The following is a 12,275-nucleotide window of genomic DNA, read 5'->3' as shown; positions in this document are numbered from 1 at the left end:
CTGTGATGGTTCAGGTGGGCCTTTGAAGTCAAAGCAATTATGAAAAACGGTTAGTTTTTAGAGTTTTTGAATTTCCGATAAGAGATTGTGGATTTGCGTTGCTTGAAATATTCAGCATTATTGTGAGGAGTTGTTTTGGTTGTTTTCAGGAGTTTTTTTTTTTAATTTAATTTTTTCTTTGGAAAAAATTTTAAACCCACGAAAAGTCGCAAAAATATTGCCACTAACTTCCATATACTCTTCATTTATGGTTAACTTGTTAACATCTTAACACATTTGCTTTTTCTCTCTCTTTATTTCAGTGTGTGTGTGTGTGTGTGTGTGTGTGTGTGAATGATGGCCCCCAAATATGTGTACATCCTAATCCCTGGAGCCTATGAATATATTACGCTGCATGGCAAAGAGGAATTAAGGATGTAGACAAAATTAAGGTTGCAAATCAGCTGACTAAGATAAAGAGATTATCCTGGATTATCCAGGAGAGTCCATTGTAATCAAAAGAGTCCTTCCAAATGGGGACAAGGGAGGCAGAAGAGTCAGAACCAAAGAGATGGCATCGAGACAAAGACTCCACCCGCTATCGTGAGCTTTGAAGGTGGAAGGGTGTCATGGAATATGGGCAACCTCTAGGAGCTGGAAAAGGCAAGAAAGCATTGTTCCCTAGATCCTGCAGAAAAGAATGCAGTCCTACACTTTGATTTTAGCCCACTAAGACCCATTTCAGACTTCTGACTTCCAGAACTGTAAGATAAGAAGTTTGTGTTACTTAAAGCCAGTAAGTTTGTGGTGATCTGTTAAAACCACAAGACGAAACTAATACAATGTGCCTATAATGTACATATTCACATTAAATTTTTTTTTAAGTTTAATTTTTTTCAGTTAAGAGTGAGTTTCGGAGGTCAAGGACATTCTCTTATATAGCAATAGTGCAATTATTAAATTCAGGAAGAGTAGCATTTATACAATACTATCATCTAATGTACGGTGCATGTTCAAATTGGCTGCTTGTCCCAATGATGCCCTTTAGAGCAAAAAGATCCAGTTCAGAATCACATGTTGCATTTAGTTTTCATGTCTCTTTAGTCTCCCTCACTCTGGAGCCATTCTCAGCTTTTCACTCTCAGACACTAATATTTTTCAAAGTACAGACAAATTCTTTTGCAAAATGACCCATAATTGGGGTTTGTCTTATTTTATCCTTATGATTAGATTGAGGTTATGCACTTTGGGAAGGAAGACCACAGAAGTAATATTGTGCTGTTGCAAGGCATTTAAAGAGCTGATAATTCTATTCCTGAACCCACTAGAAAATGATTGCCAATGCAACCCAATTTTTAATTTACGTGAAAAGTAGCTTAGGAAAAAAATCTACCCCAACGTTTCTCTCAATTCAAGCGTGTTTCTTTCTTTCTTTCTCTCTCTTTTTTTTTAACCATTACAGAAAATTTTACTGACCCCTGGTATCATGATTTTTATGAGGATCAAAAAGTCTGAGAAATGAGCAAGAGTTTTTTGTTTTGCTGGGTGCTGGGGTGAGGAGGAAATAATAATTCTTCTTTGGGTATATTAAAATTGAGATGCCAAGATGCCTCTTAGTTATGCAAGTGGGGATATTTCCAGGGCAGCGGGAAATACCAGTTCGAAATTCAGGGGAGAAATAAATGTTTGAGTCATCTTTATACATATGGTATTTAAAACTGAGGAATGGATGACTGGTCAACTAGAGAGATGACACTGAAAGAAAAAAGAAGAGCTAGACCCAAATCCTGGGGCATTCCTTAAGTTAAAGGGTGCTCAGAAAAGGGAGAGCCAACAAAACACTGAGAAAGAATGGCCAGTGAGGTACCAAGAAAAACCAGAAAAATGTTGCAGAAGCAAAGAGAAGGTTTATCAAGAAAGGAGGAGTTGTCAGTTATTATCAAATCCTCTCTCTCTTTTTTTAAACATCTTTATTGGAGTATAATTGCTTTACAATGGTGTGTTAGTTTCTGCTGCATAACAAAGTGAATCAGCTACATGTATACATATATCCCCATATCCCCTCCCTCTTGCATCTCCCTCCCACCCTCCCTATCCGACCCCTCTAGGTGGTCACAAAGCACCAAGCTGAGCTCCCTGTGCTATGCGGCTGCTTCCACTAGCTATCTATTTTACATTTGGTAGTGTATATATGTCCATGCCACTCTCTCACTTCGTCCCAGCAAGCGTGTTTCTAATTGAAAAGGCTTCAGGAATAGAACGAGTTTAAGACTTACATAGAAATGAAGCATCTTGCCCCTTCAGAAGCTCTAGGGGGCGCCCGGCAGCTGCTGTAGGGCTTGCAGCCCGGTCTGTCTCCTGGGTTCTGCGGGGGGTTCTTTCCCTTTGAGCCCAGCAGCTGACACTCAGAACCCACGGAACCTGGAAACAGCATGCACCCACAGAGGAGTACCCCCGAAAGTTCGTTGCAGTAATATTTTAGGAAAATCTGGGCGTTGCTTAAGGGCCTGGTAGATTACAAACATTAAAACATGGAGAGAAATAACAGAATGATTTTATAGTCTTCTGTGATGATAAAGAACAAATTAAATGTAATTTGAATAAATATTTTCACCATCACGTATTTGTCCGCTAAGAAAGACACTATTTGGTACACAATTTGGTTATATATGTCCAAAAGTGGGCTACATATTAATAATTTTATGATTTAATGGTATAATTTAGCCAGAATGCAATTATGAATTTGAAAGCAGCAGCTGGGTACTCCTAGAATCTCTACCCCATAGGGGCATCGTATGCAAAATATTGACATTGTATCTTTAAAACGATTAAAGATACAATTCTTTAATTGTATCTTTACAAATCTCAAAAACTGATTCTAATTGCAGTTGTGATAAATGCCCTCTTTTTACCTCCCCCTAGCCCTTCTCTTCTTGGGACATGGGATTTTATGCTGACTTGAGTGGGCATTAGAGTAAATACTTTGCTGTGTCATACAGGAAATCAAGAATTTAAAGTAATATTGTGGTTTTTGGTGCAATTTCCTCTTTGTTCTCGGAGGGTTTCCCTTTAAAGCAGGTGGGAGGAGGAGAAGAGCCAATGACTGCAGTTGGCCTGTCCCGGCGGCCGCGAGAGTGTGTTCACAGTCTAGGGAAGCACAGAACACATTCATCAGTTTTCCTGTTTATTTGTTTACTAATATTCAGCAGTGTTTACTGAGTTACAGAGAAATCCTGGCAGAGCTTGCTTGAATTTAGAACTTCCTTCAATGGCTCTTCATTGTTTATGAAAGACCAATATAATTGCACTCAGTTATATTTGTGGGAGAGGCAGAACTAGGAGAGAGAACTGCTTTCCAAAGGATTCGGTAGGTAGAATTTGCATTTACAATTGCGCCCCTGGAGTTTCAGATTTGGAGACAGAGACAGAGTCCCAGGACAGAAAGTCCAGCTAGCTGTGCCCCACAAAATAATTGTACCTGATGGGCAGTGAACGCCCTGCCCCAGGTGAGGAAGTAGAGGAGGGCAAAGCTGTTCAAATGGGGAATTATCAAAGGGGGTGAGAGAATCACCATGGTTTCCTAGCTCAGACAGATCTGGGTTCAAATCCTGAGTCTGCCCCCCGCTCTGGGAACTTAAGCAAGTCATCTTCTCCTATTTTTCCCATCTATACCTGCCCCAACAGGGCTGCTCTGAGCTCTAAATGTGAGATACACTTGTGAGGAGGCCTGCTACCCAGTAGAAGGCCAATACGTGCAGTACCCCGCGGGGCATTCCATTTTGCCCAAAGGAAAGCTGTCAACTCCGCCTTTATTAAAACCCTTTATCTGCCTGACCTATGCTTTGAGAAATTTCCGCCAGTGTCAGTCTTTACTATCTCAAGAAAAAAAGTAGAAACTTGTGTGCAAAGGAAAGAGTTGGGTAAAGAAAGCATTTTCCTTTATTTTAGAATGAAAAACATATATGAAAACAGTGAGAGGGGCTATGTCCGTAAGTTGAGTTCACCCAGTGCCTACAGAGGGAAGGAGAGAAATCACAGTATAAATTTGCCATGCCCAAAGTTCTGCAAAACCAATTTGGTGTTAGAAGACAAAAAAGTTGGTCAGTATTTTGTTAGAAGAAATACGAATTTTGGTGTGTTTCGTATTGATTTCTCTCATGTCACAGTTCTTGGGAACTCGTATAAGTTCCTTCTTGTGACTCTCAGGCAAGGGCTAGCTTAAGACTGTGAGTCTAAAGCTCTTACTCATCGTTGTCGCATTTCAGGTTGAGAGGTTGGCAGAAATCTGCCACAAATGCGTTTCCTCTCTATTCTTACACTGCAAGCAAAGCATGGTTAGATTATAATTTCATATCATCTAAGGATTAATTAGCTAACCCAATTAAATGGGCAAGTGTCTTACGAGAAAAATGTGCAGCGTTGGCTTGGCTAGGTGTTTGTGTATAAAACAGAATTGGGTTGATGGTTAACACTTCTTATCCTTCGTTAGCTCTTCCAACAAAAACTTAGGACTTAAGTCGTCGAGGGGCTCAAGGCTCAGCTCTTTCAGCATCGGCAGTTTCCCAGTGTCTACTGCTTTTTCATCCATCAAATGGGGACAGTGATCCCCGACCCCAGAGTCACCCTTGGAATCCAGCAGAAACCTGAAGAAGAAAGCACAGCTCTCACTGTGGTGACTCTGCTCTCGCTGTGGAGCTGCAGAGGCCATTTTTTCAGCTGTACTGCTAGCAGTCCTCAGCCAGGACAGTCCCACACACTAGGGAGCTCTTGCAAAGCACTCTTAGCGCCCAGGTCCGCTGGAGGGGTCCACTGTCTCCTGCAATGTGTGGGGTGGTATGATCTCAGAGTGCTGTTACTGCTGTATTCTGCCTAAAGGTCATGACCTCCCCTGTATTGTGCCTGTTAAACATCTTACATTTCCTCCCGAGTCTGAGCGGAGGGAGTCTGCTCTCAGACCGGGTGGGGGGGGCGGGCAGTGGTGGTCTCACTATGAAATGAATCTGATTTCTGTGTCTACAGCGAGATGCCGTTGTCGTCATGCTCGTCAAACCACAAAGCTGTTCTGCACCCCACAGAAATTCTCACTGTCCTACCAGAAACTCATGTAGATGAAAAACCTGTTCCTAATTAGCTCATCCTGGAACTTTTTAATATAAACACATAGTATTTTTTTTAACATCTTTATTGGAGTATAATTGCTTTACAATGGTGTGTTAGTTTCTGCTTTCAGTTTCTGATTCACTTTATAGTGAATCAGCTATACATATATATCCCCATATCTCTTCCCTCTTGTGTGGTTTTAATATTGTGTTTTCTAGAAATGCATCTAACTGTGTAAATCGAGGTAAGATTATGCTTTGTTTCATTCTGATTGAAACCTTACTGAGGGTTTTGCCATTTTAGAAAGTTGAAACCACTCCTGTATTTGAGTCACTAAGAAAACACCCCTGTTAGCCTGCCACACAAAGCGATTTTAGGTGTAGGTATTAGCATCTAACTATATACTTCATTGTGTCTGCTGGTGTAATTGCACAAGCATTTATATATTGAAATACATATTTTTACAAATTACTTTCTTTTCATTTCTCCTAACGTAACATTAGAATTGGGACATTATACTGATTTGGATATATTACATGTGACTGATTTTTATTTCAAGATGATAAAGGGGACTTTGCAAGATATTTGTCATATAAAAGGAAAGTTTTCTCGGGAAAGCTGATAGCCTGTGAAGCAGGGCATCACTGAAGGTCCAGAATTCTGCAGTGCTTCTGCATCTGACGTTATTGTTTATATCTATTTCGATTAGGCTCATCTACCCTGAACAAAATACCCCAATACATGGCTTAAACAAGATAGAGTTCTGTTTCTCTCTCCCATAAAGGAAGTCCAAAGATAGGTGTCAAAAAACAAATGATTCATGACACTTGATCAAGACCGTAAGGAAGACTCTATTCAAGGGGCTCCACTACAATGGGGTTTTGTAGCAGGGGACTGAGATCAGGCTCAACTCTGAATACAACAAAGACAAGTAGGGATTTATACCTAAGGAGCAGGGTAGGAGGTAAATGGATGAAAAACTACTAGTAGCAAACATCAGGGATGAAGGAGGATTCTGGCTAAAATGGCCTAACAGTATTCCTGCTCAAGGCAGGCCAGTGCAATCAGACATCAGCTGGACGATGGTGGAGGATGAAGAAGCTGACTTGATATCAAGGGTGATCAGATATTGATGGCGAGGGCACTGTTCTGGCTAAACTACTTTAGCAGGATTCTCGCTAAAATTGAACAATGCAGAGATGAACACGGGAAGCTCAAAAGTCAGGGTCTAATTGAGAAGAGAGCTCAGGGGAGACTGACTAGAGTTCGATCAAGTAGAGAATCTTGGTCATAGGCAGTCCCACCTGGCATGGCAATTCCTCCTCATCAGGGACCCAGACTCCTTTATCTTTTTGTTCCCTTATCCTTATGCCAGGTTTCCATTCTCAGTGCTGTTTTATGATCCAAAATGACGACGGAGCTCCAGTCATCCTGGCCACAGTGTAAGCAGGAAGCTAGGAAGGAGGAGGCCAATGGCTACCCAGCAGTTGTCTGTTCCCTTACAAGGAGCTTACCCAGAAGTCCCAGCCAACAACTTCTGCTTATATCTCATTGGCTACTCCCTAACTGCAAGGGAAGCTGGGAAATGTAGTCTTTCAGCTGTGCACATTTTTTTCCAGAGTTCTGATAATAAGAAAGAAAGGGGGAATGGATATTGGAGTGACATTTAGCAATTTCAGTTGCTGCTGCTAGTGTTTTTGATATTGTAAAAGCACCTCCCTCCCCAGGTGTAGGGAGCTTCGTTTTTATGAAATCTAAGAGACTTGGATCACACTGTAACCCATCCACTTACTTATTATGTGCTGACCTTAACCATGTGACTTAACCTCTTTGAGCCTCACTTTCCTTGTCTGTACAATGGGAATAGAAATGGTACTTAGCTCTTAGGATGGATGTGAGCTTTAAATTGTTTGTGTAGGCCTTACCAAAAGCCCTTAGGAAATCCACCTCTCCTCTCCCACACAGACACAATTACACACTTCGCAGTAGCACCACTGAGTCCTCCATGAGGAAACTTGTCACTCTTTGTTTGAGGTATCAGCTTGGTGAGCAGAGGAAGCGGGTCTCCAGGAAAACCCCCGCCTCACACCTGTCAGCTCTTGGCCAGTTGCTCTGCGGGAAGGATGCGAAGACAGCTGGGCTTGGTTTTTCTGGGCTTTTCTCCATTGTCCTTTCCGGCAGGGCCAGCCAGAGGCCAAACTCTTGAAAGCAGTGAGGTTTCTTTGCAGCATCTGTCTCTCCTGGCGGCACCAGAAAAGATCTGACCAGCGATTGTGGGAACTGCTTGTCTGCTTCACTTCCACAGGAGGAGAGCTTTTAAAATGATTGTGTTCTTCACCATTGTAAAGCAGTTATACTCCATAAAGATGTTGAATTTTTTAAAAAATTAATTAATTTTTAAAAAATGATTGTGTTCTTTTAAGCACCAAAAAGGAATCAGGGCTCCTTGGAAAAATGATTAACCCCAGGGCTGGGGCAGGATGTGGACAAGACAAGCCTGGGACATCTTGTGCCAGAAAACAAGGAAGCTCTCAGGACTCCCTGGGTCCTATGGAAAGGAGATAAATCCTCTTGAAGGGACTCTCTGTGGCCAAAGATGAGCCAGTTTGAGCATCAAAAAGAATAATGATCGTAATTTATTGAAATATCATATATACTTTAAATCCTCTTTAAATGATACTTACTAAGAATTTATTGTGGCGTTTTTGTTTAAGTTTGGTAAGGAGTAAGTCATTCTGAAAACAGGTAAATAAAAAAGAAAAGAAACAAGCACTTATCCTGTCTTTACTGGGTAGACTATATTTCAGAGTAATCAAAGAGTTGATGGGGAAAAGTTTATCTTTAGAGAAGAATCATGGTGAATAAAAGCAAGAAACATGATTTGATGAGAAAACCACTATTTTTGCAAGCCCTGTTGAAATAATGGGTCTAAGCCACAGTCATCACTGCTGCTAAAACCATGCAGTGAAAGGCAAGGGGGCTTTATGATGGTTAATGAACCCCCTGATCCATTTTAGCATCACCCAAAGTGCAGCACCCAGAGGTGACATGCCTTTGGGTGCAATGCCATGGAAAATACACAGCACTACTATGAAGTATCCCTAGCCCCCAAACTGACCCTGACTAGAACCACACTTCTAGATCTTCCTACAGAAAACGCAGGGGGTGTAGGAACGTATTAAGAAGCACTGGGAGGATACGATCAGCCAAGGCCAGAATGTGGGAAATTCTACAGGATAAATGACTCTGTTTCTCCAATAAATAAATGATGTAGGGTAAAGAATGAAAGAGGCTATTATTATAGATTAAAATAAATTAAAAAGATATTAAAACACATAAGCTGTATGCAAAAGGAACATAACTGGATTCTGATTTGGACAAACCAACTACAGAAAGACATTTTAGCACAGATGGGGAAACACGAACATGGATTGAGTATTAGATGATTTTAAGAAATTACCATAATTTTGTTGGGTGTGATAATGGTATTGTGGTAATGTTTTTTTTTTTTTTTTTTTTTTTTTTTTTCGGTATGCGGGCCTCTCACTGCTGTGGCCTCTCCCGTTGCGGAGCACAGGCTCCGGACGCACAGGCTCAGCGGCCATGGCTCACGGGCTTAGTTGCTCCGCGGCATGTGGGATCTTCCCGGACCAGGGCACGAACCCATGTCTCCTGCATTGGCAGGCGGATTCTCAACCACTGCGCCACCAGGGAAGCCCTGTGGTAATGTTTTTAAAAAAATAAATTTATTTATTTTTGGCTGCGTTGGGTCTTCGTTGTGGTACGCGGGCTTCTCATTGAGGTGGCTACTCTTGTTGCGGATCATGGACTCTAGGCGCGAGGGCTTCAGTAGTTGTGGCACAAGGGCTCAGTAGTTATGACACATGGGCTCTAGAGCACAGGCTCAGTAGTTGTGGCGCACGGGTTTAGTTGCTCTGCGGCATGTGGGATCTTCCCAAACCAGGGCTCGAACCCATGTCCCCTGCATTGGCAGGCGGATTCTTAACCACTGCGCCACCAGGGAAGTCTGGTAATGTTTTTTAAGTCCTTATATGAGGGTTAAATGATAAGGTGTCTAGAATTTACTTTAGTATGATCAAAAAAAAAAAAAAAAGATGAGGGGATAATGGACAGAATAGCTGAAAGAAGAATGGCTAAAACTCAGTCACATCTCCTGCTGACTGCAAGGGAGGCTGGGAGGTACATCTTCCCATGTGCCCATCCTCTGCCCCCGAGACTTGCCAATGGCTGATGACAATGGATCATGACTGAGGAATAGGATTAGCGCCATCATCTGAACTTGAGGTTAAAAAGAAGAGAAGGGGAGCTGAGGAAGCAAAGGTAAATAGGCAGAAAAAGAAAACCAATGGGCTTAATCAAAATTGGGTATTGCTTTGCTCACATACATGAAAGGCTCAAGCAATGCCAGGCTCAGAGGACCCTCGGGCTGGGTCTCACTCGTCTCTTGGTCCTGCTCTATATGGTTCAGTCTCAGTAGGCGGTGGGCTTCGGTAGCTGTGGAGCACGGGGTTAGCTGCTCCGTGCCATGTGGGATCTTCCCGGACCGGGGCCCGAACCCGTGTCCCCTGCGTTGGCAGGCGGACTCTCAATCACTGCGCCACCAGGGAAGTCCCAGTGTTTTGTCTTTCTGACCAAGGTTAGAAGTCGTGCAAGAGGCCAAGAGCTCAATACTTACCTTAGGGAAAGAATCAAGTGAAGCAGATCAAGAATATTGGCCTTGGAAACAGACTGCTTGGTTTAAATCCTGACGTGTGACCTTCAACAAGCATTTCTTAGACCCAGTTTCCTCATCTGTAAAATGGGAGTTAGAATTTGGCTGTGACACTTAAATGGAGAAATTCTTTGGGTCCGGCCCAGGCAGGCCAGCACACAGGGCAGCTTCCATCCCCCAGCATCAGGATGGTCTCAGGCAGCACGTGTGTGTGTGTGTGTGTGTGTGTGTGTGTGTGTGTGTGTGTGTGTGTGTGGTGGGGGGCTTGGTGAGGACCACCCTGGGGCCTTCGCCACCTTTGTCTGTCCCCTTTGTTCGCCATCTGTCTGGCCAGGGTGCTGCGTGCTGGAAGGTTCCCACTTGCTCCCCTCCCCCAGCCGGGAGCTGCCCGGGGCCTCCCTTAGAACAATGCAGGACCCCTTCCGGGGCCTGGGTCAGGCCTCTGCTTTGTGTTTGCCTGGGGACCTCTCTTCCTCCCGGCCAAGCCCAGCCCAGCCAAGCCCAGATGGGCGCATGGCCGAAGCCCTTTCAGGGGACGTCAAAGGGGGGCTTTGTGGATAGGAATGTGGGGGACAGAAGACAGAGATGGCCCCAGGGCACCACAGCCTCCCAGACTCCCTCGCTGTTCACCCCAGCCCTCGGTTTCCTCAGCAAGGATGGTTCTGAGCTTGTGCGGGGACCAGGCAGGCCTAGAAGCACAAGTGTATCTGGATTTATGAGAGCTTTATGCAAAGTTAATTCTGTCTCCTGGGAACTATTTTCCCCCCTTTTGGGCACCAACCTATTCCATGTGTTCAGGTGGCATTCTTTAAGGTAATTCTCTCTCTCCTATAATTTTCTTGCAATGACTCTGTGGATATTTTCTTTTCCAGTTTTATTATGATATTGACATATCACTTGTAAGTTTAAGATATACAATGTGATGCTTTGATACATGCGTATATTGCAAAATGATTACCACAGCAAGGTTAGTTAATACCTGCATTTTCTCACATAATTCCTTCTGTGTGTGTGTATAACATTTAAGATCTATTCTCTTACTAACTATCAATTATGCAATACAGTATTGGTAACTGTAGTCACCATGCTGTACACTAGATTCCCAGAACTTATTCATCTTATAGCTGGAAGTTTGTAGCCTTTGACCAACATCTCCCCATTACCGCCACCCTCCAGGTCCTGGTAACCACCATTCTACTTTTTATTTCTGTGAGTTCAGCTTTTTTAGATTCTACATATAAGTGAGAACACACAGTTTTGTCTTTCTCTGTCTGACTTATTTCACTTACACAATGCCCTCAAGATCCATGTTGTTGCAAATGGCAGGATTTCCATCCTTTTATGGCTAAATAGTATTCCATCTTCTTTATCCATTCACCTGTCGATGAACACTTATCTTGTTCCTTTATCTCAGCTATGATGAATTACACTGAAACGAACACGGAGTTGCAGCTATCTCTTCAAGATAGTGATCTGTTTTCCTTTGGAGGCATACCCAGCAGTGGAACTGCTGGATCATATAGTAATTCTATTTTTAATTTTTTGAGGAATGTCCAACCTGTTTTCCATAGTGTTTTCCAGTTTACATTCCCAACCAACAGTGCACAAGGGTTCCCTTTACTTTGGTGGATTTTTTCTGAGTTAGACTCAAGCACAGGGAGAACGCATGGACTGAGAGTGTCTGATGATGTACAGAAGACCAGGGGTAGGGAATAGAGGAAGGTAAAACAGAGAAAGAAAAGAATAGTCTCAAATAATCAGTGGGGCGGGGAGACAGTTCTGTTTTTAATTATATACATAACATGAAGCTTCAAATGTTTAGTTTTTTTGGTTTTTTTTTTTTTTTGGCTGCATTGGGTCTTCATTGCTGTGCACAGGCTTCTCACTGCAGTGGCTTCTCTTGTTGCAGAGCACGGGCTCTAGGCATGTGGGCTTCAGTAGTTGTAGCATGCAGGCTCAGTAGTTGTGGCTCGTGGGCTCTAGAGCGCAGGCTCAGTAGTTGTGGTGCTCGGGCTTAATTGGTCAGCGGCATGCGGGATCTTCCCGGACCAGGGATTAAACCTATGTCCCCTGCATTGGCAGGCAGATTCTCAACCATTGTGCCACCAGGGAAGTCCAGACTGTTTAGGTTTTAATATTTCAAAATAAAATGAGCCAGTAAAGACACTCCCAAAGGAAAAAATCACAAATAAGCAGATTTGTCTTCACAGAGAAAGAAATCAAGTGAGTTCCTTGTAGAAGGTTTTTTTTCTTTTTGAATTTTATTTTCTTTATTTTTATACAGCAGGTTCTTATTAGTTATCAATTTTATACATATTAGTGTATACATGTCAATCCCAATCTCCCAATTCATCACACCACCACCCCTCCCCACCACTTCCCCCTCTTGGCGTCCATACGTTTGTTCTCTACATCTGTGTCTCAATTTCTGCCCTGCAAACCAGTTCATCTGTACCATTTTCCT

This window comes from Kogia breviceps, chromosome 5 (assembly GCF_026419965.1).
Source record: "Kogia breviceps isolate mKogBre1 chromosome 5, mKogBre1 haplotype 1, whole genome shotgun sequence".
In the NCBI taxonomy this organism is placed as follows: domain Eukaryota; kingdom Metazoa; phylum Chordata; class Mammalia; order Artiodactyla; family Physeteridae; genus Kogia; species Kogia breviceps.
The sequence above is the reverse complement of the archived record's forward strand: the minus strand, read 5'-3'. Positions refer to the sequence as shown.